The 27455-nt window shown below is 39.3% G+C and overlaps 1 protein-coding gene and 1 long non-coding RNA gene across 4 annotated transcripts in view; both read right to left on the minus strand.

The window, feature by feature from the left end:
• LOC134624223 (uncharacterized) overlaps nt 1–9776 on the minus strand; it is a 32507-nt gene extending 22731 nt beyond the window's left edge. For all 3 annotated transcript variants that reach the window (XR_010093491.1, XR_010093489.1, XR_010093490.1), the window contains exon 1: nt 9666–9776. This is a non-coding gene — a long non-coding RNA (uncharacterized LOC134624223). The remainder of the gene's footprint in view (nt 1–9665) is intronic.
• The window catches only part of LOC134624176 (protein NLRC3-like), a 305899-nt gene that overhangs the window by 120301 nt on the left and 158143 nt on the right, over nt 1–27455 (minus strand). The window lies entirely within an intron of this gene.

A 27455-nucleotide genomic window follows, 5' to 3' on the forward strand; every position in this document is an offset into this window, starting at 1 on the left:
CTGCTTCCAATTTATAGATGCTCTAATATCCGTCACTGGTCACCAGGTTTCTCAATTCCTGTTGTTCTTCTCCAAAATCTTATCCATGTAGCAGAGCCATGAGCTTTTCCAAGATCTTATCCATATTGTGTCAAAAAAACACAGTCTGAGTACTCACAGCCCTGCCCATCGTCTATCTTGTCGGCCAGCCTTGTGGGATTTTGAACAGCTGTAGCCGCTTCTTGTTCTTCTATAAGCCAGGTCCGAGCCAGCTCCAACCAGGAGTTTGTCAGTCTCGTTAAGGGACCAGTTGATAAAATCCATAATTCTTCTTTAGGTTTACAGAAAACAAGTCTGGGAGACTCTCTCAGGGTTAGAGAATAAGAAAGACCATACAAAAGACATGAGAAGCCAAACAGGAAAGATAAGGGAGAGGGAGAAGGAGAAAGTGCAACCACCTCCGTCAAACGCCAAGAGATTCAAAGTGTTCTATTCATAATACTATTTCCTTTGTAGTATTGTCTTTTCTATTTCTATTTTAAATGTCATTGTTTTCCTGTCTCCTAATCTCCACATCACACTGATCAGATGGCAATGCCTTTCACCATGGTTTATCTCTGACATCAGCACCAACTATTATGCTGTACTTATAATTTTTTCCTACATTGCAACATAACTTTGTATGTCCAATAGCCAGATAAGTAATTAGTCTAATTATAAATTGTTATCTACAAATTCTATTAAACTGTTACGTTCCTGCAGTTGTTAATTTTTACTTACATGTAGTTAGTGTACTGCTGCCAATAAGTTCATAAACACGTCTGTTTGAAGTTATTTTATTGGAGTATCTACCAGCAAGAATTTCGAGAATCAAAGATCATTTTAACAAGGTGTGATTTCAAAAGAGTTAAACATTGCACTAACAAAATTCCTAAAAGCTGTTAAGATATTAATTTAATTTAATATAATTTAATTTTAGTCTATTTCAATTACAGAAAAGATTCCAAACGAGTCGTCTTCCATTCCAAGTATTGGTACCCTCAACTATGTTGGCAAATTAGATCGTGTGATTGGCTGAAAGATCTTTCTCGTCATGAACTTTGGGGGGAGGAGCAATAACGTCAGCGTGTGGTGAGAGTACAGCAGACTGGCAAAGATTTGTTTCAAGGTAAGTGCAATCCTAACCACTAACTCTTTCATTTTGTTATGATCCCTAGACATTCCAGTTAGACATTCCAGTTATATAATATACATCACTAATGCTTCCAACATTGTGCTGATGTCCTCTGTATGCAGTGTGTCTTTGGAAACATGCCACGCTATGTCCACCAAACATCTGAACTGCATTTAATGTTTTTGTTTATATTTTATGTATTTTTAAAAATATTTTCTCTTTCAACACAGTATTGCAAGTCCTTAGTCAAGTGGGCTCCTTACAAGAAGAGGAAAATGGATAGAAGACCGAGGACTCTAATTCCTGAGCACCCTGTGAAAAGCAATAAACCACCACTGGTGGAAAAAGATGACCTAAAGTCACAGGATGAAACTAGGAAGTTGGAGATTTCTGAAGCCGTTAAAGAGCCTCAGTCCAGCAATGATGGTGTGCCAGTGAATGTAAGTTAACAGAGTAACACAGCCAACAAGAAATGAAATATCAGATGAAATGAGTTACTACAACAAATACTAAGAAACTCCTCTCTTCATTTGTCCTTGCAGGCAGACGATGTTGCAGATGGGAAAGGAAAATGACTGCCATTAAAGACACACAAACATAGCTACACACACACAAGCATGCATGCACCTGCACACAGATGTTCATATACAACAATGTTCAGATAAAGTTCAATAAAGTTCTTGTTCTTCAACGGCAAAATCCTGTGTTTTCTTTCTCACACTGATGGAGGATGGGAAAAGTCAACAGTCATGGTATTCAAAAAGAATATAATGCAAAGATTTGCAGCTGAATCTAAACATGAGGAGCAGCACTGTAATGTACTTCTTATATAATACTATTGTATACCTACTGACTACCTGAAGCACTTTAGATTAAAAGTCCCATTTTAACTGTAGATTAAAACAACACTCAAAAAAACAACACAAGTTTAATCATCTTTTTGAAAAGGTCTAATTCCAGATTAAGGTTACAGTACACTAATAAGATTCACAAAACTGATTCACTGAATGTTAGGTAGGCCAATCAAAATCACTAATGCTTTCATTTTTATGATATTAATCTCTTGTCCTTCCACTCTTAGAATATAAATCACTAATGCTTCCAACATTGTGCTCATTTTCTCTTTGTACTGATTGCCCAGCAGATTACTTGAAGGATTTTAGATTAAAAATCCAATTTTTTAACTGTAGATTAAAACAACACTTTATTTAAATAGTTCATTAATTTCTTTGAGAAGGTGTAATTCCAGATTAAAGTTGCAGTACACTAACAAGGATGATATGCAAATGCCATTAATTAGGTTTGTCGCATTAATTACAGAAAAAAATCCTAACAAATCATCCTTGATTTCACTACTCTAAGTGATAGATCTTCCACTTATAGAATAGAAATTACTAATCCTTGCAAGATGATAATGATAATTCCATCTGTATGCATCTTATCTTTAGAAATTGGTTTCTTTTGTTCTTATTCCTACTTTGAGAATGTCAGGTATGTGCCAGTGTGTTAGATCTACACCTGTTTGATTTCTCAGATTTAGTAGTACGAACTAAAATGTCATTTGTGCTTCATGCAGTGGAAATGCCAATGCAAAATGCTGACCATGAAGCACGCATTGGTCTGAGCCTACAAGATGAGAATCCTACAGGACAACTTTGCAGGTATGAAAAAGTTTTTCTTTGTTTTATAGAGATATTTTCCACAATGATACAATAAAATCAGTAACATGTACATCTTCTTATTCCCATAAACTTTGTAGGTGGACATCTGAGCGATTAATGGATCCATTCACCTGGTGGATACTATTTGCAACAGTTGCTTTAGCCATATTATTCTATTTGTTGGTCTTGCTCCTGCTCCATTTCAACAAATACATCTAATCAAATAAATGCACATTAAAACTAAGTTTAATAAAGTTATTTTTTTCTCTTTAAAAAAGTCAAAATGGAGGGTTTTCATTCTCACACTGGGTTAATGCAGGATGGCAAAGTTCAGTTTGTGTAACATCAAGATGGTGGTTCAAACTACACAAGAAAAGAAAACTACAGGTGAATCCAAATGTGATTCTCATTTTTGTTCCCAAGACTAAGTAAAAAATGCAACGTAATGTATTTCTACTAATATTCAGCTGTCAGACTATTTAATTCTGACAAGGGTCAAATCGATAAAGTTCAATAAAGTTCTTGTTGTTCAATGGCAAAATCCTGTGTTTTCTTTCTCACACTGTTGGAGGATGGGAAAAGTCAAATCTGGGAACACCATCAACAGCCATGGTATTCAGAGCAATATAATGCAAGGATTTGCAGCTGAATCATAACATGAGGAGCAGCATTGTAATATACTATCATATACCTACTGACTACTTGAAGCACTTTAGATTAAATGTCCAATTTTAACTGTGGATTCAAACAACACTTTATTCAATAAAAGTTCATTCATTTCTTCGAAAAGGTATAATTCCAGATTAAAGTTACAGTACACTAATAAGATTCACAAAACAGATTAACTGGATGTTATTTATTGTAATTACAGAAAAGGCTCCAAGTGAATCGTCTTCAATTCCAAGTACTAGTACCTTGTATTATAGGCAGAAATAATCATGTGATTGGCGTAAAGGTCTGTGTAGTCATGAGTTTGGGTGGGAGGGGCAGTGATGTGTGGTGAGAGTACAGCAGACTGAAAAAGGTTTGTTTCAAGATAAGTCTAATCAAAATCATGTTTCATTTTTTTATGATCACAATCTTTAGTCCTTCAAATTTTATAACAAAAATCAATAATTCTTCTATTTTTTCCCATTCTTCTGATTTTTAATCTTCCACGTATAGAATAAAAATCACTACTTCTTACAAGATAGTAATGTTTATTTCCTCTGTCCTAGCTTATCTTTGAAAACTGGTCTTCATCACAGGCAGAAGGAAGGAAGATCAATGTCAGGTATGTTCAAGTGTTAGTTCTACATATGTTTGATTTCTAAAATTCTGTGTCCAAAATGATATTCCTAAAATTTTCATTTGCACTTCACATAGTGAAATACGTTTGCAAAATGCTGACGATGAAGCACGCATTGGTCTGAGCCTACAAGATGAGAATCCTACAGGAGAACTTTGCACGCAAGAGCAGTTTGTCTTTGTTATACAGAGATACTTTCTCTCTCCCTCTCCCTCATTCACCATCTCTCTCTCTCACCCTCCAGTGTGTCTCTTTGTCCTCCCCGTTTTTTCATGTGTGTAATTGCCCTTAGCCGTATCTTCCTTGTTCTCCTTGTGTATTTATTGTTTGTTTTACCTTTGTTTGTTGTCACGCCAGCCCCTCAAAGTGTGTGTTTTCTCCCCCTTCTAGTTCCCTGTGTTCCCTGTGTAGCTCCCTCGTGTCCTTGGTTTTTGATTTAAGTTTCTTGTTTATGGCTCCTTGTTTTAGTTTAGTACCTGTGTGTTTTTTCAGGCAATAAAGCTGAGTTCATCCCTCCTCGTGTATGAGTCCTGTGTTTGGGTTCTATTTCCTGTCAGCCACACAGTGAAACATTACAAATTTGGGGCAGTATCAACAGTTATGATATTCAAACACTATGTAATGGAAAGAATTGCACCAAAATGAGTCAAAATATGATGGGCCAAAATTATAATGTACTCACATGTATATATAGTGTAATTGCAGAATTGCTAATCATTTTAGGCCTTTTAGACAGCAAGTCACATTTTAATCACACTTTAACACAAAACTTTATTCGAAACAAATTATGTTTTTTCTTTCACAATGTGGATTTCCAAATGAGTCACATTTCATACTAATGTGATTCCTAAAGGATGATATGCAAATTAGTAGATTTGATTACACAGCTACTTTAATGACACGTACAATTCCTCAGAAGTCATCCCCAATTCCAAGTCACAGTGTCTTATAACAGACAGCAGAAATCGATCATCTGATTTGCTAGTAGATTGTGATGTCAGAGTGATGTCAGCCAAAGTCTGGAGAAGTATAATTTGTTAAGTGGTGAGTCCAGTCAGCATTCTATTTATTCTAATTACTAATTCTTCTGTTTTTTTGTTTTGTTTTATTTAATCCCAATCAGTTGGGCTTCCAATTTAGACATGCAAATCAACAATTCTTCCAATTTTTCGACTGCAATCTTTAGATCTTCCACTTAGAGAATAAAAATCACTACTTCTTCCAAGATAGTAATAATTATTTCCTCTGTATGCAGCTTATCTTTGGAACTGGTCACTGTCACAAGCAGAACAATAAGGACGAACAATGTCAGGTTTGTACAAGTGTTGGTTCTACATATGTTTGATTTCCTCAGATTCGGTGGTCCCAAATGATATTCCAATGTTTTTATTGAAAAATTCATTGTGCTTCATGCAGTGGAAATACGTTTGCAAAATGCTGACGATGAAGCACGCATTGGTCTGAGCCTACAAGATGAGAATCCTACAGGACAACTTTGCAGGCAAGAGCAGTTTGTCTTTGTTTTACAGAGATACTTACCACAATAAAAGAATGCATCAACTAACATGTACATCTTATCCTCATAAACATTTTAGGTGTTCGTGTGGGCAAATAATGGCCCTATTTCAGATTAATAAAATTATCTGTTCCTGATTAATATATATTACTACTACCACCATTGCTAATAACAGCAACTTAGATAACAAGGTTTTGTTTATGTGGATATTCGTACAACACTTTATTCAATACTACAGAGTCAAAGTTAGATTTTTTTTACAAGGTATACTTTCAAATTTTAAAGAAATCCTAATGGTAGTTGTGCAAATCTTATTCATTTAAAGCTTTGACCAATCAGAATTAAATCAGTCCAAATCGCGAATTCTTTCAATTTATTTATTATATTCCCTATATCTTCCAGTTATAGAATACACATGACTAATGCTTTCATTTTTTCATCACAATAACTTGATCTTTGAATATAGAACTACATTACATGAACTGCATTTAATCTGATGTACTTAATGTATTATTTTTTAACAGAGCACCACATGCCCTAAACCAGGTGGCTTCTTCATAAGAACAAGGCAATGGAAAAAGAGGAGGACACTCCAGAACCCAGGGTCTCAATATATTTGTTGCATGTGAGAGGAAGATTCAAAGAGTCATACTCAAATATTGGATGCAATATTTAAATTGCTAACTCATCGCTGGGGGGGTGTTGTGTGTCGCGGGGATCCCAGGGGCTATGTTGTCTGTCTACTAGGGTCTCCCATAGCAAATTCGACCTGGGTGAGGGACCAGACAAAGAGCAATTCAGAAGAAACTTATTAGAATATCACTGAGGGAACAGTTTCCCCTTCCCAGGATAGGGTTATCAGGGCCCCGGCCTGGAGCCAGGCTCGGGAGGGTGCCCAAGGGTGAGCGTCAGGTGGCCGGCCGTTAGTCCATGGGGCCCGGCTGGGCATAGCCTGAAAAGAGGATATGGGCCCCTTCTCCTGCAGGCCCACCACCTGCAGGAGGCGTCGTAGGAGTCGCGTGCATGTGTACCGTGTACCGGGCGGCAGCCAGGAGTGGAAGCCCTGGCAGACTGATCCCAAGACTACCAAGACTGTTAATTGGGACATGGAATGTCACCTCTCTGGCAGGGAAGGAGCCTCATTTAGTGCGTGAGGTTGAGAGGTACCGGCTAGATATAGTTTGGCTCACCTCAACGCAGGGCTTGGGCTCTGGAAACAGTCTCCTGAAGAGGGCCTGGACTCTGTCTCAGTCCAGAGTTGCCCCTGTAAGAGACGGCGGGCTGGGGTGGGTTTTCTAATGTCCCCTCGGCTTGCTGTCTGTACATACCTTACCATGTCACCATGGACAACACACTGCCAACATTTGCACAACATTTGCACAATATCCTTGGCATTAGCTCTACGATAATGCCAAGGATGCATACAGCTTCTCTTCTCTCTCCACACTGGTAGTAGGGCTGGGCCATATGATACCATTCATGGTAATACCTGTATAATGTTGGGCAATGATAAGAAAATGAAATATAAAATAGAATATGGGTGAAACACGCATGCGCAGTGCCTTTGTTTTCATACGCACGTGACGGAAAAAGCATGGCGGCGACAGAGAATTACAAGGGCGAAAGCAGATCGTTGAATGAAACGGATGAACCAGAATTGGTTTGTAAAAATGCTGCAACCTCAGTGGTGTGGAACTGGTTTAGCTTTCGTCCGTCAGATACACAACAACCACTATTTTTGGTAGAGCATGCTAGCGGGCCATCATTATTACCATGTTTTTTGGAAAATACAGCACACTTAAAATTAATCCTTTATTTTTTCTGAAAATCGACAGTGCCCCTTATAATCCCATGTGCCTGATATATGAATTCTGGTTGTGTTTACTGACCTCGAACCGATTTTATGTGCTACACGGCGCTTGAAAATCTGTCAAATGTTTTAGTACGACTTTGCTAAGCTACGAAGCCGCACCGTTTGATGGATTGTCGAAGCATTACGGCTATCGTAGGCAGGAGCCTCGTGGAGTGATACGTACTGTGCTTCAACATAATATTACCGTATTGTGTGTGTATAACCTCTTTTTAAGTATTGTGGATATTATACATGGTTATGCTGAGGATAAGTCTGCGAATTTCCACTGGAAATGCCTTTTGGTATCAGCTGCTTGTTTAAGTGAAAATATCAATATATGTTTTTTTCTAATAAAGTTGTTGAGTTGTAAAGTACTTTGTCTATTGTCATTATATCATCAGTTATATCGTTATCACAAATTTTTAAATGTGTATCGTGATAAATATTTTTGGTCATATCGCCCTGCTCTACTGGGTCAGTCAGATCACAATCTGAATGACCTCACCCCCTGCTCTGTGCCGACTGTGAGGTGAGAACCATCCTGAGAAGCATTAGGAGGTGGTCAGAGGAGGTCTTAGCAGAACTACAGGGCTGTTTTGAGGTACATAATTTTCCTAGGGATTAATAAAGTATTCTGATTCTAATGACTGAAAGCAGATACTGCGATAACATCAAAGTTTCAAAGATTTATTTAACAGCATGCTATGGGAAACAGGTTTGTGTCCATGATTAAGGAAAAGCAGGCTGGTACACCAAGTGAGGCACATGAGAAGAAAATTTCACAGTGAAAAGCTTAAAATGGAAAAATACAGAGTCTAGACTTGTAACCACATATAGCGTTGAAGGAATCTGATGACAAGTGGATTGAGAATTTGTCTTTGGAGCAGGGATGTCCAGCCAATGGCCTGGAAAGCTGCCGGTAACGGTGTGCTGAACATGGCTGAGACGAGGCAGGACCAGACAAGGGAGTAACAACCACAGGCGATGTGGCCGTCACACACGTTTGAGCCGGTGGTGGCGCTGCAGGCAACGGCATGGGAGCTGCAGATGGTTGCTGAAAGGACTCACCAGAGTTATCAGCGGACACGAGGTGCTGAAGCAATTCCTCAGATCCTTCAGCAGGGACTCAAGATGTATGGAGCATCTCCTCAGGCCCCCCAGAAGAGGCAGAAGACAGCTGAACGGGCCCATAGGACCCTCCAGCAGGAACAGAAGACAGCTGAACAGGCCCCTCAGATCATCCAGCAGAGGCAGATGGCTAAACGGGCCCCTCAGACCCTCTAGCAGGTACCGAAGATGGCTGAACGGGCCCCTCAGACCTTCTAGCGGGAACAGAATATGGCTGAATGGGCCCCTCAGATCATCCAGTGGAGACAGAAGACCTAAGTGATAGCAATGCTTTCCAGAGCCCCCAGCGGACAAAGGAAGTGCTTGCCGGGCTCTCCTGGGAGACACGGAGTGCTGGATTAGCTCACCTGAGTCACCAGCAGGAGCAGATGCAGGGCCAATAGGTGTGGGGACCCCTGGCTGTATAGCTAGCTGATTTGATGGTTGAGTGGATGAACTGATAACTGTACTGACTGTTGAGTTAATACCTAAACTAGTGATTGAACCATAGGCTGCGTTAATGATTGAACTGCACACTGGGGAGAAGGTTGAGCTGCACACTGAGCATGTAGCTGAACCGCAGACAACAGGGCAGGTAACTGACCTGCAGGCTGCGCTAAAGCGCAAAGAGGAGGAGACTGGGCTGGCACTGGAACACGAGCCCAAGCTGGCGACTAAACTGCAGACAGCTGAGCAGCAGGTGAGTGAGCTGAAGACTGAACCAACGGCAACACTGGAGACTGAACCAATGAAAATACAAATAGCAGGGCTGCACACTGGGGAGATGATGGAGGCTGAAGTAGGAGCTGAGTAGGATCACAGATTGACAAATGACCAGGCTCAACGAAAAAAAGTTTTAGTGAAATCAGCTCACTGTTCAGAGTGAGCAGATGCAGGTGGACAGCAGTCCCTTAAATCTTTAAAGCCAGAGCTGACAGTCTCAGGTATGGTTTCAGAAAAGGGAGTCTCTGTGATCACAGGTAAAAATCAGGGAGCCACCGTTATTCCCATTAGGCATACGAAAAAACAGCCCCAGAATAAACAGTCCCAATGTCTGAAAAAACAGAAAAAGTATCTCTTTCACTCACCACATCTTGCTGCTCTGAAGTCCCAAAACTCTGCTGTGGAGAGACGTGCTGGCGGCGCGGCTCTGCTTTCTCCTTGGAGGTGGCTCCGACGGGCCAGGCATCTCCACATGCGGCTGGTCTGTACTTCCACAGCTGCGGCGACAGAGGTGTGGAGTTGTTATAGAGGACCCAAAATGCAGGGAGTTTTATTCAGGAGGTTAGGTGCAAACAGAGGCGGAGAGGGCATAAACAGAAACTAAGGATAGCATATACTGAGAAAATTAACAAAACTGAAAACCTGAAACCTTAAAACGTATGGCAGAAACACAAGGAGACAACACAGACGGTGCCATGAGGAGCATAAGAGGAGTCACACAGAGGGAAACATGGCTGAACCTAATTGACATGACGAGACAGGGAGAACTGAATACACTGATATAAGACACAGACCTTCACAATAAAACAGGTAATATACACTGACTGAGGAAAACCTCCCTTTTAACAGGAGAAACCTCCAGCAGTACCATGCTCAGGAAGGGTCTGCCATCTACTGTGACCAACTGGAAGACAGGATGAAGCCTCACTGTGAAAGACAGCCAGAAATTAATAATGACTAATATTCAAAATGCAAAGAAGTGTATATACACATAGCAATTGAAAAAAGAAGATGGAAAAAGAAACACTCTATGCTTCTCTTGAGCCTAACTTAAAAGCATTTCTATGATTGACGGTTTAGAAGATCATTTCCAAACTACTTAAGATTTATAAGCTATAAACTGTTCCATTAGGTCATGAATATTGCCCTAACTTCCTTTGAAAGTCATTTGACTACTAGGATGTAATTTCATTATCAGAATTCACCTACCTGACATCTCACTCTGATCCACAGCCCTCTCAACCTCCTAACCTCAAAGGATTTTTATAAATTTCTATAAGTTACATTGACTTGCACTGAGAGCCATTCCATAATTAGAATCAGAATGACAGAAACCAGCGTTTAATTTCCTAGTCAGAAGAATCAGGACTCTGCCGAGGCCCAAATCAGTAATATAGGTATGAATGATCTTCATTTAGCTTTCTGGGGCTCTTCTTCATGAATACTCCTCCATGATGTCTCCATCTCCATTGTGTTCTCTTATCGGCTGAGTTTATCATACCTTTTGTTGCAGAAGCTCCTGTGAAAAAACACTCTAAATTTTAAGGACTGACCTACCTGGAGGACTCATCTGCCTGAAGGATTCACCTACCTGACTCCCCACTGTCTATCTCCTGAACTAAAAGGATTATTATCTTTGCTAACTCATTCAGTCCAGCAGACGACTATCTGATGATGTGGTCTTGTAACATATGTCAGCGTGATAGCAGCTGCCCCGATAAGTATAAATGATATGAATTACAAACTTTAATTCAATGACACTTTGGACTGAATTTTTTCAGAAATGCTAGTCACCACACCTGTAAAGTATTGCATAAAAAGATTAAAAACCATATACTATGCCATAACATCATGATTTAAAACCATTCCAAAAGGAAGATCCGATATTCTAATCATCAAATTCATCTTGAATTCTGAATTGATCTTTAATTGACCACTTCTTGATCCTTGTATCATATAAATAATGTTTCAAGCTACTTGTAAAAAGGTAAAACCATCTTTAATCCCCAACTTTGATAAAATGCCTTTTTGGTCTATGGGCTGATTGGAACTCTTTTCATCACATATGTAGAGTATCCTTTAATTGTCCCACAAGGGGAAATTTGGTTGTAACAGCAGCAAAAAGACACATATAAAAAAAACACACAGACATAGAACAGAAGCACACTATTTTTTTACATATTTACATCATAGAAATTAGTTGCCAATTGGTACTGTGCAGTTATTAAAATTAAAGTACAGATAAGTTGCAAACCCAGAGCTAAAATGGATGGAAAAAGAGAGGACCCAAACACAGGACAGCTGAGAAAGTTTACAGTGTTTATCATAGTGGCTAGATGAACTGAACATAAAAGGCTAAACTAAGCTGAACTGAATGACTGAGCTGGATTGGAAACACACATTAGGAGTTGACGGTGACGAGACAAGAAACTGAGTGAAACTGAGGGCTTAAATAAACAGGACAATGATGATGGGAAACAGGTGAGGTCAATTTACTGACTTCCGTTAACAGTAGTTCCAAAACAAATCAAATCAAATCACAAAATACAATAACAAAATACAATACAATAACAAGCAAAATGAAATGGGTAAATAAAACTGCATTCAAATTCCTTATCAATAATGTCAACTCAAAACTCTCACCATAATGTCTGTCTGCATACCACAGGTGCAAAGCATTGCATTTATAAGTCCCGATATATATGAGGAATACGATTTCCTGTGAATATTGTCTATTCTATTTCTATTTTAGATGTTGTTTTTCTGCCACTGTTCGTTTGGTTCATTCCACCTATCGTGTACTAATCTTCACATCACACAGATCAAATAGATATGCCTGTCACCTTGGCTTAACAGTCAAACTATTAATTTAAATAAACTGTGTTCAGTTCCCGCAGTTCCCGTTATTTCCTTGCTTACATGTAGTTAGTGTAATGCTGTCAAGGTATTCAGAAAAAAGATAACGTGTGACATGCAAATTTATCCAAATAAATAAAAGGACCGGCAATTCCAAATATAATTTCCCATTCCAAGTTGGTGTTCCATGGAGCGCTGGCGCCCCCCCGAAACCAGCGGTACTGCAATGAAAATTGTAACTTTGACGATTTTTCACAACGGAGCACTAAGTGATATGAAGGCCAAAAAAAATGTACTGATAAAGCACCTCTAGATCTACTAGAATCCAAAAGATCAAATGTTTTTGAGATGTTTTGTAGCAAATATGATTTTTTGAAATTGTTGGAATTTCTTCCAGATGAGCGATATTCTCGCCTTGCCGCCCCTTATTAAGGTTAGGAATAGGGTTATGGTTAGGGTTAGGGATAAGGTTAGGCTTAGGGCTGGAATACATGGCTGGAACGTATATTACCACCGGACCGTCATTCCACTGGAATTCAGCCATAACCCAGCACGTACCATCAGAACGCAGAAGGTCACCTTTCGCGTTCCTGAGGAATGCCGCGGGACGTGACAAAACGTCAGCATGTTACGCCTCGGGAGTGAGAATGGGCTCGATGAAGTTACTAGTTAATAAAGTTTCCAGTAAAGTGTTTAATCGCAGCCACAGATTGACAGTAAATATCTCGATTAGCTTCAATGCATCTGTAATAAATATGTGCAAGTTTCAGTGCTTCGTTTAAACTGTATGATACTTATACTGACCCAGGGTCAGTGTAAAATACAATCCTAGCTGTGTGAACAAAGCCTGACTCCTTTAATCCTGCAGGTTATTATTACTCTTTCCTGCTGGCACACCTGTCACACCTGAGAGTCAGCTAGAAGCTTACAGTGACGTGGACATCATGCAAAGACTGCCACCCAGATAGCAAGGAGACATTGAACAGATGTTGATTTTCCATCTGAACCATCAGAATCGTCAGGATTGAAATGTCAACACAAAACCAATGTTGAAACAACATTGAAATACTGATGAAACCTGACACTGACATTGAAATAACATTGATTCACTGTTGTTCTATCATCGTTGATTGTTGATCTATTTATAGTTGAAAAGGTGACAACAATCAAGTTGAAAAACCATCGATTTATGGTTGAGCGGGAAATTAAAGCTGCTACCACTTGGACTATTCCATAGCACCCCCCCCCCCCCCCCCCCCCCCCCCCCCACAGTGGTACATCCCTCCAGGTAACCATTGTCTTGTACAGTAGAGCGGGACATTAGATTTACTCTCAGCGGAACTGACCGGAGAAGGCATCAGTTCGTGCACTGCACTGGCCTGCACCACGATTACTATAAGGTAAGAATGAATGATTTTGTTTTCTACTCGTTATTTCCATGTTTGCATTTGAATAACAGTAAAAAACTCGCTAATGTTGTACATTAACAAGTTTTTTTTACTGTTATTTACGTTGCTCCCACAAAATGTGGGAGCCCGAAATTGTGTTTACTTCTTACAATCCGGCAACAAATAAATTGCACTGCGAACAAAGTATATCAACAAAGAAAACATTTTCGATTCCTACTTTCGTCATTATATTCCCTTAGAAAGCTAGCTTTAACACTTCGAGGTTTCCTTTGTTCTTGCCGTCGCCTCGGCGCTTGACCCAGACTTTCGCTCATTTGTTGCTTAGTACTACAAAAAATTATACATCTGTTTTATGTGATTGATAAACGTAATGGTAACTCTATAAATGTGTTCAAGGACTTTGTTACTTTTAATGACAGGAGAGCACCCGCTTCAATTCGCACTCAATTCAAACTTTACGTTGCACGCTCACCCAAATTTACGTTGCATGCTCAACTTTACGTTGCACGCTCAACTACCAATTGCGTGTGCACCGTTCGTCCGCACGTAAACAGCGTTTTTGGTCACTGAAAATGGAGATGTCTAAAAACGCCTGCCAGGGTGGATATTTTTGAAAACTCCGTTTTTGCATTCATGTGTGGACGAGAAAAACGGAGAAAACGCAGCGTTAAAGGTGTGCGCCTTTTTTGACGTCACACTGTGCGCCACGTTTTTGTCTGGGTGCTATGAATTCCTACAATGGCAGACTTAGACAAAATACTGTTAATTTTAGTATATTCAGTGTTTAAATGCTTACATATACACACACAGTAACTGTCCCTTCACATATAGGACTCGGTTCATCTTCTATGAGCCGTCTTTGTATCTAGTTTTCCGTCTTTATTGACATTGATCCTTATTTTTCCTCTTTTTTTCAGATCTGATTTGGTTGGTATCATCTAGATTGGCGTTGTATAAATGTAACAATAACAAGTTTTTCGTGTACTAATTTTTGTCTGGCCATACATTGTGTTTGTACTTCCAGACACATTTCAAGAAGCCGAACGCAGTCTTCAGAAATATCTAAGTGAACACTGTGATACGTCAGACCTTCAGTCCGAAGCTGAAACTCAGAGCAGTCATAAAAGAAAGCACAAGTAAAACTGTTTTTATTCACAAACATATCTTTGATTGCTAAGAATTTATAATCTTGTCTTTTGTACATATCTGTGATGCTTGAATACTGCAATATAACCACATAATATAGTCCAAAAAGTATAAGTTTGTAAACTTTTTAAAAATGCAAAGCCATGTACACTTGTGCACTTCAAAAATTCATTGTATACTGCACCTTCTTGCACATCTCTTTTTCCTGTGTGTGTTGTTATAAATCAAAGTGTAACTTTAGGAAAGAATATGCCAAAAGCACATTTGTAATTACTTATGAACTTTTTCTACTTAGTTCTTTAGACCAAATCCCCTGTACACCTATAGTGACTCAGAGGATGAGCAGCCCACAAAAAAAAGGTTTCCCCAGGCCCCTCGAGTGAAAATACCAGGTAATAAAATAATGTCTAGTGTCTGTGTACATATCTGTGTGTGACACATGGAAACTTTTTGGACAAGTTGTCTGTATTCTTAAATACTTTAAAAATTTATATTTTTCTAAACAGCCCACTCTGCAGTCTTCCCCCCAGCCCACTGACAGCAGGCATCATAATGCCCCTCCCAGCTTCCGGCACCTTTCGCCACTCAGGCAGAACTCTCCAAATGACACAGCTTTGCGATCTCCCCAGCATGGAGAGTCTGATTTAGAGGCCTTCCCTATAGATGGTATGCTTTTAAAATTGTTTTAAAGCTGAATCACAATGCCATTGTGCACTTATCTTCAAAAGCAGATATAAAGCAGTTTATACTCCTGAATGTCATCTTGTTGTGATTTGTTTTTCTGTAGATTCCAGAGACTCTGTGAGGCCACTATTACAAGGCAAGTTTGAACATCTTGGAATTTCAGATTTTACATGGTATAAATGGTAAATAGACTATATTTGTACAGAGCTTTCACTAGTCCCTATGGACCCCAAAGCGTTTTACACATTCAGTCATCCACCCATTCACACACACATTCACGCACTGGTGATGGCAAGCTACATATACAAATATCATATATATGTGACAGGCAAACACTTTTAGCAGTTAAAACAACTTATACTTGAATGCAGAATGTTACACCATCACTTATGGATATATTAGTTTTTCGCCTCTCACTGCTTAAGCCATTAATCTTTCTGTAATTGTTCTTTGAAACAGATGCGACCTCACAAAAGATATTAACAATGCTGACAGACCTGACGAGATCTCTCAACGAACTCCGTGAGGAGGTCAGAGCCATCCGCAATACCGGCTCCAATGAATCTGTAGATGCTGGGGTACTATGGAGTTAAATCAGGGCCATAATGTTTGTTTAGTAAAAAAAAAATTTGAAATCGAAAATATGTAAACTGAAAGCAAAATTCACATTTTTAGAGTGAACTTTGAAAAAGAAAGAGTTGGATTTAAAATTTTCAGATTCAGATCTTTTAAATTAATGTACAAAAAAAAATTCTTCAGGTTCGGATTTTTCTCTCAGCTTCAATTTTTTTTTTTTTTCACTTTCAAAAAAAAATTCTTCAGGTTCGGATTTTTCTCTCAGCTTCAATTTTTTTTTTTCACTTTCAGATCTCTATTTTTCAGTTACAGACTTTTGGCCCTGTTTTGGCGTGGTGGGCGTGGCTACACAGAGAGGGGCGGGGAATCATGAGTGACAGCAGACCGCTGCAGGCTCAAGATGGTCCATTTTTCATGTTGCCTTCAGGAAACCTGGGAATGAACATAATTTATCAAACACCTCCTGCGCTGTATTATTTGATAATGTTTAGAAAACATGTCATGCATAACTGCTAAAACTCAGTTACTAAAGCTCTTTCAAGCAGTAATGTGTACAAATTACGCCGTAACTGATCAATTATGAGACGTTTTCCCAGCCACTACGTGAGAAGTGGTCATTTCCCATGCTCTCAAAGTAGCGCGCATTGTATAGGGCTTTGGAGTTGACGTCACGCCGCGGAGCGCAGCGCCATTTTCGGGGTCTACGAATCAAAAGAGACACTGTGTTGGAACGACGTCGACAAGAATCATGCTTAAAAGCAGCTCCAAAGAAAACGGACGGTATAGAGACCGATTGCGTCCAGAGGCGAAGCGGCGGTACTTGCAGAAAATAGCGTGCATTGGAAATGTGGACCCGTATGAAACACGCCCGTGGAGTAGAAACCCTGAAGACCAACCGCTACTGACATAGCCTCACATATTTTCATACCTTATCTGTGCAGTCAGCGAGTACAAGTCGTCATTCAAACAAAGGTAAGTCAGCTCGAGTACTGCGTGTGAAATGCGTTTGATTTCCCTGCAAACATTCAGATTAGTGCAGCATAAATTCATTCATGAGGGGGAAATTACAGTGAGAACATGTGGAGGCTCTGTTAGGTGGATAACATAGTGAGTTCAGTGCATTGATGAGACATTGTCCTGAAGGATTTAGTTATTCTTTATGGTTAAAGAAATTGCAATGATTTATTCATATTTATTATAAATAATTTAAATATACATCTTGCTTCTGTGTTTGTGTCCTGTGTCACTAAAAATACATTTTATTTTAATTTTATACATTGATTAATGACCTGCAGAATCTCCTTATCATATTAAGTGATTCATAATTGTCACTTTATGCTTTCTCCATCTCTAAAGTGATTACATCCTTGCATTACATACTTTAGGTTCATTTTCTGCAGGCAGGTTTCTGACAGAAAACAGGCAGATTTACCGTATAAAATGCAGCGTTTTATAGATGGACACATAAAGAAATGAAAAATTACATGTATGTGCAAACTTTCTAAACACTGTCACATTTATGATAAAGTAGATAAAACACATTTATGTCGGCCTTGGCTCATAGTTCTTGTCTTTAAATTAACTTTGTCTGTGTGTGTTTCAGGTACTGCACTCTCAAAGACTGAATGAACCAGCATTGCAGCCATGGGTCACTGTGAGCATCACAGGGAAGGTTGAAGCCGCCCACTGCACCTGTATGGCCGGAGTCGCAGAGACCTGCACCCATGTCGCTGCTCTTCTGTTTAATGTAGAAGCAACAGTGCGGATCTGTGGCACAAGGACTGTTACAGATGAACCTGCATACTGGTTTTTGCTGGGTAATGTGACCAAGATACAGCCAGAGGTTGGCCATAAGATAGACTTCTCCTCTTCAGCTGCCCAAAAAAAGGCTCCTGATCAAAACATAAACAGACCATCTGTATTGAAAGGTAAAAGGAGCCGTCCTCAAAAAAGAAAAATCCCACCTGCTACTGTGGAGGAGTTGTCACTGCTATAATCCCATAATGTTTTATCTAGGGGTCTCGATTTATGCCTGAAGTGCACTGCCATGTAAATAATTTGCATTTACTGAATATGTACTGACTGAGTACCACTGTTCAAAAATTGAATAAAGAAACAAACTAAGTTTTGCCTCTTCTTTTATTATTAAATCCACTTTATAGAAAATCACATCAGTTACAATGTAGAATCCATGTCATTTATAGTTTATAAAAGACAAAATGTTTACATAAAATCATGACAGTGTTTACATAATATCACCCACTACTAACATTATTTACTGTATCTTTTGAAAAAAAAATACCACTATTTATACAGCAAAAGACTTAAGAATATTTAACAGGAGCAAGTTTCATTTTTCCCTGGTTTTACTACCACACTGTTCACCAAACGCAGTAAACCTTCACCATCTTATCCAGAAGCGTCACCTCTTCACCCTCACATGGAAGAAGTAATCTGATTGGCATGGTGGTATGTTTGAAGCAGGTCCCTTGTGTAGCGCTGGAACCCAGTCACGATGTGTTTCATCCATTTCATAGGCTGGTTTGCTGCAATAATGCCAAATAATTAGAAACTCTATAAATAGAAGGTAGTTCTGCAAAATCACTCAGTAGGATGTTTGTTCTAATTTGCTATGACCTCAGAGCGCATCGAAAACCGGAACCAGATAATGGATGGACGAGAGTCTTGCAACATTGCCGTAGCGCAGGTGATGAAGACTGCATCCCAAGCCCGGTTAGTTATGGAGTCTTTTAAAATGTTTTCCATATTTTTGGGGAAGGATCAAATTGTTAATATTACTTTACCTTTCGAAGTAAGTTTCAGCCGAAAATGATAGCGAGGTGTTTCTGTTGAGCTAGCATTTCAGCAAAAAACGTTATAAAATAAAAAAACAGAATAGCCGTAACCGTAACAATAGCCACTTCTTAAATTCGTAGTATTCACAGACTGCAGTGTAATTGTTCCAAACTTAAACACTCACCTGATTGTTAGCGCCAGCAGTGTTGTTGGAAGACGACGCCATCGTTCACTGAGGGACAAGTTAACAGCAGCCCCCACCCGATACAATGCGCGCTACTTTGAGAGCATGGGAAATGACCACTTCTCACGTAGTGGCTGGGAAAACGTCTCATAATTGATCAGTTACGGCGTAATTTGTACACATTACTGCTTGAAAGAGCTTTAGTAACTGAGTTTTAGCAGTTATGCATGACATGTTTTCTAAACATTATCAAATAATACAGCGCAGGAGGTGTTTGATAAATTATGTTCATTCCCAGGTTTCCTGAAGGCAACATGAAAAATGGACCATCTTGAGCCTGCAGCGGTCTGCTGTCACTCATGATTCCCCGCCCCTCTCTGTGTAGCCACGCCCACCACGCCAAAACAGGGCCAAAAGTCTGTAACTGAAAAATAGAGATCTGAAAGTGAAAAAAAAAAATTGAAGCTGAGAGAAAAATCCGAACCTGAAGAATTTCTTTTTGAAAGTGAAAAAAAAAAAAAATTGAAGCTGAGAGAAAAATCCGAACCTGAAGAATTTTTTTTTGAAAGTGAAAAAAAAAAATTGAAGCTGACAGAAAAATCCGAACCTGAAGAATTTTTTTTTGTACATTAATTTAAAAGATCTGAATCTGAAAATTTTAAATCCAACTCTTTCTTTTTCAAAGTTCACTCTAAAAATGTGACTTTTGCTTTCAGTTTACATATTTTTTTTTGAAACCATACAGCTGCTCTTTCTTTTTGCCTTATAGTCTGATTTGTCATAACTTTTCCGTTTTGTGGTAAGCTTTTCTTTGGCTGTCACTTCTTCACACTCAATTAAGGTGCAGCGTGTATGTGCAGACATAAACACATACACACATATAGTTTCAGTATATGCTGGCCTTCTGTCTGGTGGAAAGGTGACGAGGCTTAGCTGATGAAGTGAAGGGTGAAACAAAGTGCAAGCAGAAGTTGACACACACATACACCCACATTACACACATTGTAGGTAGACTCATTTAGTTAGGTAAAAGTTTAATCATGTTTTGCTTGCAACTGCAAAATTGTGCCTGCGTAAGTGACAGGTTGTGCAGAAAGTGTGCCTGATGTCCCAGACAGATAAGCGAGCGTCCGGGGACGACAGGAAGACACCTGGGATCGAGACGAGAAGATGATCTTTTCAAACTGTGTTAAAAGTCATTGTGGTTTTGGAGTGACGTATACTGTATTGAGACTGCCAACCTTATAAAGCCTTTGACTTCTTGTTGCAAGTGAGTTCAATACTGAATCTAAACAGTATTGGCTCCGCATATGTGCATTCATTAAAATGCCGTCTAATTGCACCCGGCCGGATCAGTGGTGGTTATTTTGGATTCCTCCTCAATATCTGAACCTTAACACCGGTCTTAGTTCGCTCAGCAGAACTAAAATATATATCCTGCTGCTTTTACACACTCACTCTCATAACGCTCAGCGATTCTCTGCGCGATCAACCTCTCACATGTTTAAGCTTGCTGCGGGAGATTTCACTTGTCATGTTTGCATAGTAAGCTAACGATTGATAAGACGATGTCAGAGGAATTGGTGCGCAAATTATCGTCACTCACCAATCAGTACTGTCGCTCTCTATACACAGTTTGCGCGATTGCAAAGTGAAAGCAAAAAACAAGCGCAAATTCAAACGCGATTTCAATATGTCACATACTGTATTGACAGTGGCTCACTGATGCCAATGACATAATTACTCAGCTACATTTCCAAAAAAATGCAAAAGCATTGACATATATTTTTCCTTCCTATGATAGCCCGACGGGCAGGGCAGAGATAGATTTTGGTAGCCCGACTGGAAAAATCGCTAGCCCCGGGACGTCGGGCTAGCGATTTTGCGAGCCCTGGGAAGGCAAACAGAAACATCTACTTCTCTCAGTGACATTTGCGATGGTTCTTTGTATCAGAAAGCTTTAGGTGGTTCAGAAACGGCCCTTCAAACCCTCAGCTTAACATTTAGCTGTGATGGTGTGCCAGTTTTTAAAAAGTCCCCTTGTAGTATTTGGCCCCTTTTATGCACCATTAATGAATTGCCATTGAAAATTTTCAAAGATCCAGAATTTTAAACAGTTTAATGGTGAATATGGATGCTCCCACTGCCTTTATGAAGGAAAGGTAGTTGAAAAAGGCAGAGGATTCACTCGTGTATATCCTTTTCAGAAGGACATTCAGCTCCGCAATCAGGAACAAACTAATGAATTTGTAGAAGCTGCACTACAGTCTGGTAAAGCTGTTATGGGTGTTAAAGGGCCAAGTATGTTGTGTAGACTTCCCAGTTTTGATATTATCGAAGGGTCTGTCCCAGACTACATGCATTCAGTACTTCTGGGTGTTGCAAGAACTGTAACAGGGCTGTGGTTAAACAGTGAAAACCATGAAAAGCACTGGTATATAGGTAGGTCTACAAAACTGTTAGATGAAATGCTTTTAAAGATTAAACCGCCATGTAATGTACCTCGTGTGCCAAGGTCTGTCACATTGAGGAAATTTTGGAAAGCCCATGAGTGGTATATGTGGCACTTTTATTATAGCTTACCTGTACTAAAAGGTGTATTACCAGAACCACTACTGAATCACTGGTCTAAACTAGTCAAGGGAGTATCCCTTCTGTTGGGTGAAAATATAACCAGAGAGCAGATTACTGAGTCTGAGGCACTTCTAACAGATTTTGTGAAAGACATGGAGGTATTCTATGGGGAAGCTGTCTTATAATGTCCATCTTTGCCTCCATTTACCAAGAAGTGTAGTTAACTGGGGGCCTTTGTGGGCTCATTGCGCCTTTGTGTTTGAGTCTTACAGTGCAAAACTACTAGACATGATCAAAAGCACTCAAGGGGTTGTAAAATTGTAAAAATGTTCTGGCTACAGAAGGCCTTGCCATTTTATGGCCAGACTTTACTGAAAGATGCCTCAAATGAATGCAAGGAGATATTTGAATCTCTAACAAGACCTAAACAGTTAAAACATGTAACTCGCACACATGGTATCACTGCACTTAATCGTCCTAAAGTGCGATTAATTAGGAGGGATGACTATATGGAACTGAGTCGTTTTGGGGTACAAAGGAGCAGAGTAAAGTACTTTCAACGAATCATTACAAATGGCGAGGTGTTTCACTCAGAAGATTACAGTCGTGTACTCAAACGTAATTCATTCACTCTTATGTTGAATGATGATGATCAAAATTTCTTTAACATTAAATGATTTGTAATATGTCAAAATGAAAGTGGAGAGACGTGTTATGCCATTGGAAGATTCTATGAACGAGCAAAGCATAGTCTCTGTGCCTCAAATTCAAGTTATTTTGAACCAGTATCAAAACGTCTTGGGCATCTGACAGGTATTCTTGCTGCAGAGATCAAATGCAAATGTCCGATCATTCACACTGAAAAACTAAAAGTTAATTACATTTTTAGAAACATTAATCAGTGTGAATTCCTTAAATAAGGTTAAACATTTTTCTGAAGTGATTTTAAACCAATGATTTTAAACCAGTTTAAACCAGTTCATTAAAAAAACCCATACATAATTAAACATTAAATGGCAAAACGTCAGATATACATTACATTAAGTCATTAAGTGCTATATTATATTGCATCATTAAAGGAACACTCCCTCAGAGTTAATACGTTGAGTCTGACCATTTTGGAATCCATACAGTTGATTTGAATGGTGATAACACTTTTAACATAGCTTAGCATACATCACTGAATCCGAAGGGACCGTGAGCATTGCGTTGAAAAATGACCAAAGACTTGGTCAAATGGTCAAACTCAACTTTTTTAACTCTGAGGGAGATCGAGAATGAGTCTATTTCCAAAAAAAAGTGGACTGTTTCTTTAAGTACTATATTGTATATAATGTCAAAAACTAAACTAGCAGTTGTTGTATTTTTTGTACTGTATCACTGACAAATAATTTCAAAGTCAAGTGAATGCTAATATTGTGTGAAATACTGTAAGCAAATGAATAAATAGCCTAATTCTTTCTAGACCTTTGACTCTGTTTTGTTTGAATCCAACTGTTTTTGCAGATGTGATTAGATGCAGATGTTGTTACTTTTATTATTATTATTATTGCACTAAATACATTTTAAATAAGGGATACTTTGATATACATTCTACTGTAAGGTTGGAAATGTATTTTCTTGAACGCAAATATATTTTGAAATGTATTTTGGTTTGAAAGAAATATATTTTCAATTTCAAAAATATATTTTTTTGGAGCATCACAAATACAAAATATATTTACTATATATTTTAAATATATTTTGGCCGGGAAAAATGTATTTTTTTACCGTATGGGGCAAGTCTCGCACTTCCGCCCTTCTCAGTCTAGAGGACGCGGCCCATGTAGACCGCGAAGGCCACGTCCTTCAAGGCTGCAGACCCTGAAATGGGACAATGCTACAGACTGAGGAACATTTGCTGCAGGTTAATGATTGACCGACAGGCAGCTGACCTTTGACCTCTGAGCTTCTGACTCTTTGATGGTGGGAAGTGTTTTATGTGACAGCAGCCGGAGAAGAAGCAGAAGATTTTCTCTGTTTCTACACAGACCTGGTTCAGACAGAAGAGAGCTGCAGAGTGAAGACATGAACACTGAGTGTGACTAAACATCACAACACAGTCACACTTCCTCTGCTAAAGAGGATCAAACAGTGGCAGATGTGTGGAGAACGTTTCATGATGGTGGTACCGACCTGCAGCTCAGTCTGATGAAGACGTGCAATCTGTTTGAAAGGCTCTGAGCTGGATGTTGGAGACGTTGTTGCTTTGGAGTCTTTATCCAACACCAGACATCAGAGATGAAACGAGTCTTCGTGTGTTCTCCACAGAAACACGCAAACAAACAAAGAGCAGCTGCTCTGTGATCAAGAGGAAACCTCAGAGACTGGAATGAATCAAAGTTGCACTTACTCAGCTTCTTCCCATGGACGTGGACTCTCAACAGGCTCACAGTCAATTAGAAGAACTGGAGTCCTGATATGAGAACCTGCTTAAGACGTTGTTTTATGAAGGATCAGAGTTCATGTTTGTCTGTTAAATATTCTCCAGAATTCATGGAGATTGTTTAACAGGACTCAGTGAGCGCCCCCTGCTGGTTCCCTCTGAGTGCTGCTGTCAGTCTCCAATGATCTTGTAGACTAGGGGTGTCTAACTCCAGTCCTCGAGAGCTATCTTCCTGCAGCTTTTAGATACACACGTGAATCAAATGAACGGCTTGGTACCAGGCCTTTGCCAAACTTGATGGCATGCTGAAGAGGTAATCCAACCATTTGATTCAGCTGTTCTGGTGTAGGGGTGCATCTAAAAGGTGCAGGAAAATAGCTCTCGAGGACTGGAGTTGGAAACCCCTGCTGTAGATGGATTTATGGAAGCTTTGAGGAATTTGCTGAAGTCCTACTCTAGTTAGTCCCTCACAGCAACTCAACTACACTTACACTGTTCATTTTCAGCTCAGTGTTGTCTGTGCAGCAACGTTTCTTCGTCAGTTTCAGATGGATTCAAATGGAAGCCATCAGCAGTAGACATTGCAATCACAGCATTCAAACTCTTTAACCACACAGAGTGAGACTGCTGAAACTGACAGCTCACACATGAAATCACTGTTCAAGATTTGTCTCCAAATCTGCACAGAGACTGTGTGTCTGCCTTTGTGTTTGTGTACTTACAGTTTGTACTTTGTAAGTCCACAGACTCCAAGGACAGAGTATATGTGATGACGTCACAGCTCAGCTGCAGTGTTTTTATTGCCTTTACTCCCTTTACTGTCACTGTGATTAATATTTATAGCAGAAATTGAACAGCAGACACCACACAGGAGGGAAAGGAGGATTTCAGTTGATGTGCACATGAATGATTTGTGTTTCCTCTCCAGCTGAAGGTAGAAAGTGTGTGTGAGCTGAACTGAGCAGCATGGATCAGTGTGAGGACAGAGAGGAGGGAGTCCCTCCCTCTAAAAGCACTCTGTGTGGGGAACATGAGAGCCAGACCAAAGCTCAGAGGTGAGATGACCATCTCTAATTGTCCATGACTCTTCTCCATGTCACAGCTCAGCACTCACATCACTGCTCCATCATTATTCACAGGAACCAGCCTGGACCTCCACCCAGCTCTGTGTCCTTACAGAGTGATCGGTCTGCAGATCGTCCCATTAATTTTAAAGTCTCTGCTGCAGAGAGGTGAGCTGTTAGTAATATGAACTCCTTTATGTCAGTTTGGTGTCTGATTTTAAGTGCTTGATGTTGTTTCCTGGTCTCTAACTGCATCTCAGGTGTGAGGTTCAGAAATTATTATTTTTTTTGGTCTAAGTTTGACTTATAGTTGATTGTTAACATTTTATAATGAGAAGTGCCACCTATTTCCTACTTTTATTTTCCTTCTTGTATTGATCCAAATGTAAGTTAACATCTGTTAGTTCATTCATGAAATATCAATAGTGTCTTAATGATAAGATGATGTTTCCTGTCTTATTGTTTCTTTGGATGAAGACAAGCTTTATAATTCAGCACACTCAACCATCTGCTTAGTGCGCTATTCAGCTTCTCCAGTGAAAATTAACTTATAAAATATGAAAAGTAGCTTATATAAAATAAGAAAAAAAAATCTATAGATGAAATGTTTGATGCAACAAGCAGTGATGATTCAAGATCATATATATTAATTAAAAACATAAAATAACATTATGTGAATGTGTGGCTTTGGCAGTTCCTCTTTTGTTGCCTTTTTCGGGCTTCATTAAATGAATGCAGTGTTCAGCAGACTACCAGAAAAGTGGAGGGAAAGATAGGAAGGCATGCGGCAAAGGGCTGCAGATCAGACTCAAACCCGGGCTAGCTGTTCTCAACCATCGGCATGTGAGTGCCCGCTCACCCAGCAGCTTTTTTATTGTTTTATTTATTTTATTTTATTTTATTTATTTTATTTTTATTGTGAAACAGTTTTCAAGCATTTGGATTCATTTAATGTTCAAATGCAGTGAGTTGTTGAATAAATGGTTGATCTATTATAACTGAGACTCATTAATGACAATAAATTATTAATATTTAATATCTTTAGACACAATTATAACTTGTTGAGCTCTGATAGGTCAGAAGAGTTTGACCTGAGACTGTTTGGCTTACTTAAGCTTACTGTATTACACAATTAAAACCTAATGTCAGTCCATGGAAAGACAGTATCAGATATATTAAGTAGACAAAATAAAGTTTTATAATCTGTGAAGTGGATGATATAAACCGTAATAGCCATATTTTTTTGGTCCTAGCTATGAAGCAACAGTTTAAGAGACCGTCATTCAGCTGGGATGCTACATACATCATAGTCTGTGGCCTGTGCTCTGTATTTAAGCAGCAGATTTATTTATGTTTAAAAAAGGCACAACCTTTACTCTGAAGAGGAACAGACCCTGTGTTTGGTTGAAGTCATTTTTCTCTGTAGCACCTAGTGGTGATGAAACAAGCAGATGGTTCAGAGTGGTGAAGTTTTTCTTTGGGATGATGAAGGTTTTCTACGTTTTTGTCGGCTTCTGTGGCCGCAAATGATAAACACATTTATATACTCTAACAGAATCTATGGGAGACCTGCTGGATCTGAACCTGAACTTAGACTTAAACTTAGAGCCAGCTGTGTGTCCTTAAAGAGTGACCAGTCTGAACAGTGCTTCACTGATTTTAAATTCCAGCCTCTGTCTGCTGCAGAGAGGTGAGCTGTTAGTAACATGAACTGTTTGAGAGCTGATTTAGATAAAAATGTCGATAAAAATGTCGATAAAAAACTGTCTGAAAATGGAGAAGCAAATAATTAGTCAAAATTATAGTTTACTTTTGCCAATGAAAACTTATCAAAAGTCATAAAAATGTCAAGAAAGATTGTCTTGATGTATCCTTATTCATCTATGTAAAGAATCCCCAAAACTTTAACTCTGTTCATCTGGACGTAGCGTTTTCAGTGGGAGAAAAGTTTCGTCACTCATCCAAGTGACTTTTTCAGTCTAAGCTGACTGCAGGTTTCCCCAACCTCATAAACAGTACATTTACACAATAACTGAAACTAGCACCACTGGTGAACACTGGGCTGAGGTCAGTTTCTTGATCATAAATATGCAAATTCTCATGACCATTGATTACCACCTAACACCAAAGCCCATTGATCATGGGCTGTCAGGTCAGTTTCTTGACTTGATTCTGTCCAAATGAATAGAATGGGAACAAATGGGAACTATGAAGAGCTGGATTGGTCTACTCTTACAAATACATAAAATCATCTAAGCCACTGCCTTTTTCACAATATCATTCAACTACAGCTCTGTGCTTGAACAAATTCCTCATGGTTCCTCCACAGATTGGACCAGCAGAGCTCAGAGGTTCCCAGTGGTCAGTCTGCCCAGCAGCATCAAACACAGCTGGACTCCATATTTATGGTCTGTACTTGTACAACAACTACTGTTACATCT

The sequence above is a fragment of the Pelmatolapia mariae genome, linkage group LG3_W, assembly GCF_036321145.2.
Source record: "Pelmatolapia mariae isolate MD_Pm_ZW linkage group LG3_W, Pm_UMD_F_2, whole genome shotgun sequence".
Taxonomy (NCBI): domain Eukaryota; kingdom Metazoa; phylum Chordata; class Actinopteri; order Cichliformes; family Cichlidae; genus Pelmatolapia; species Pelmatolapia mariae.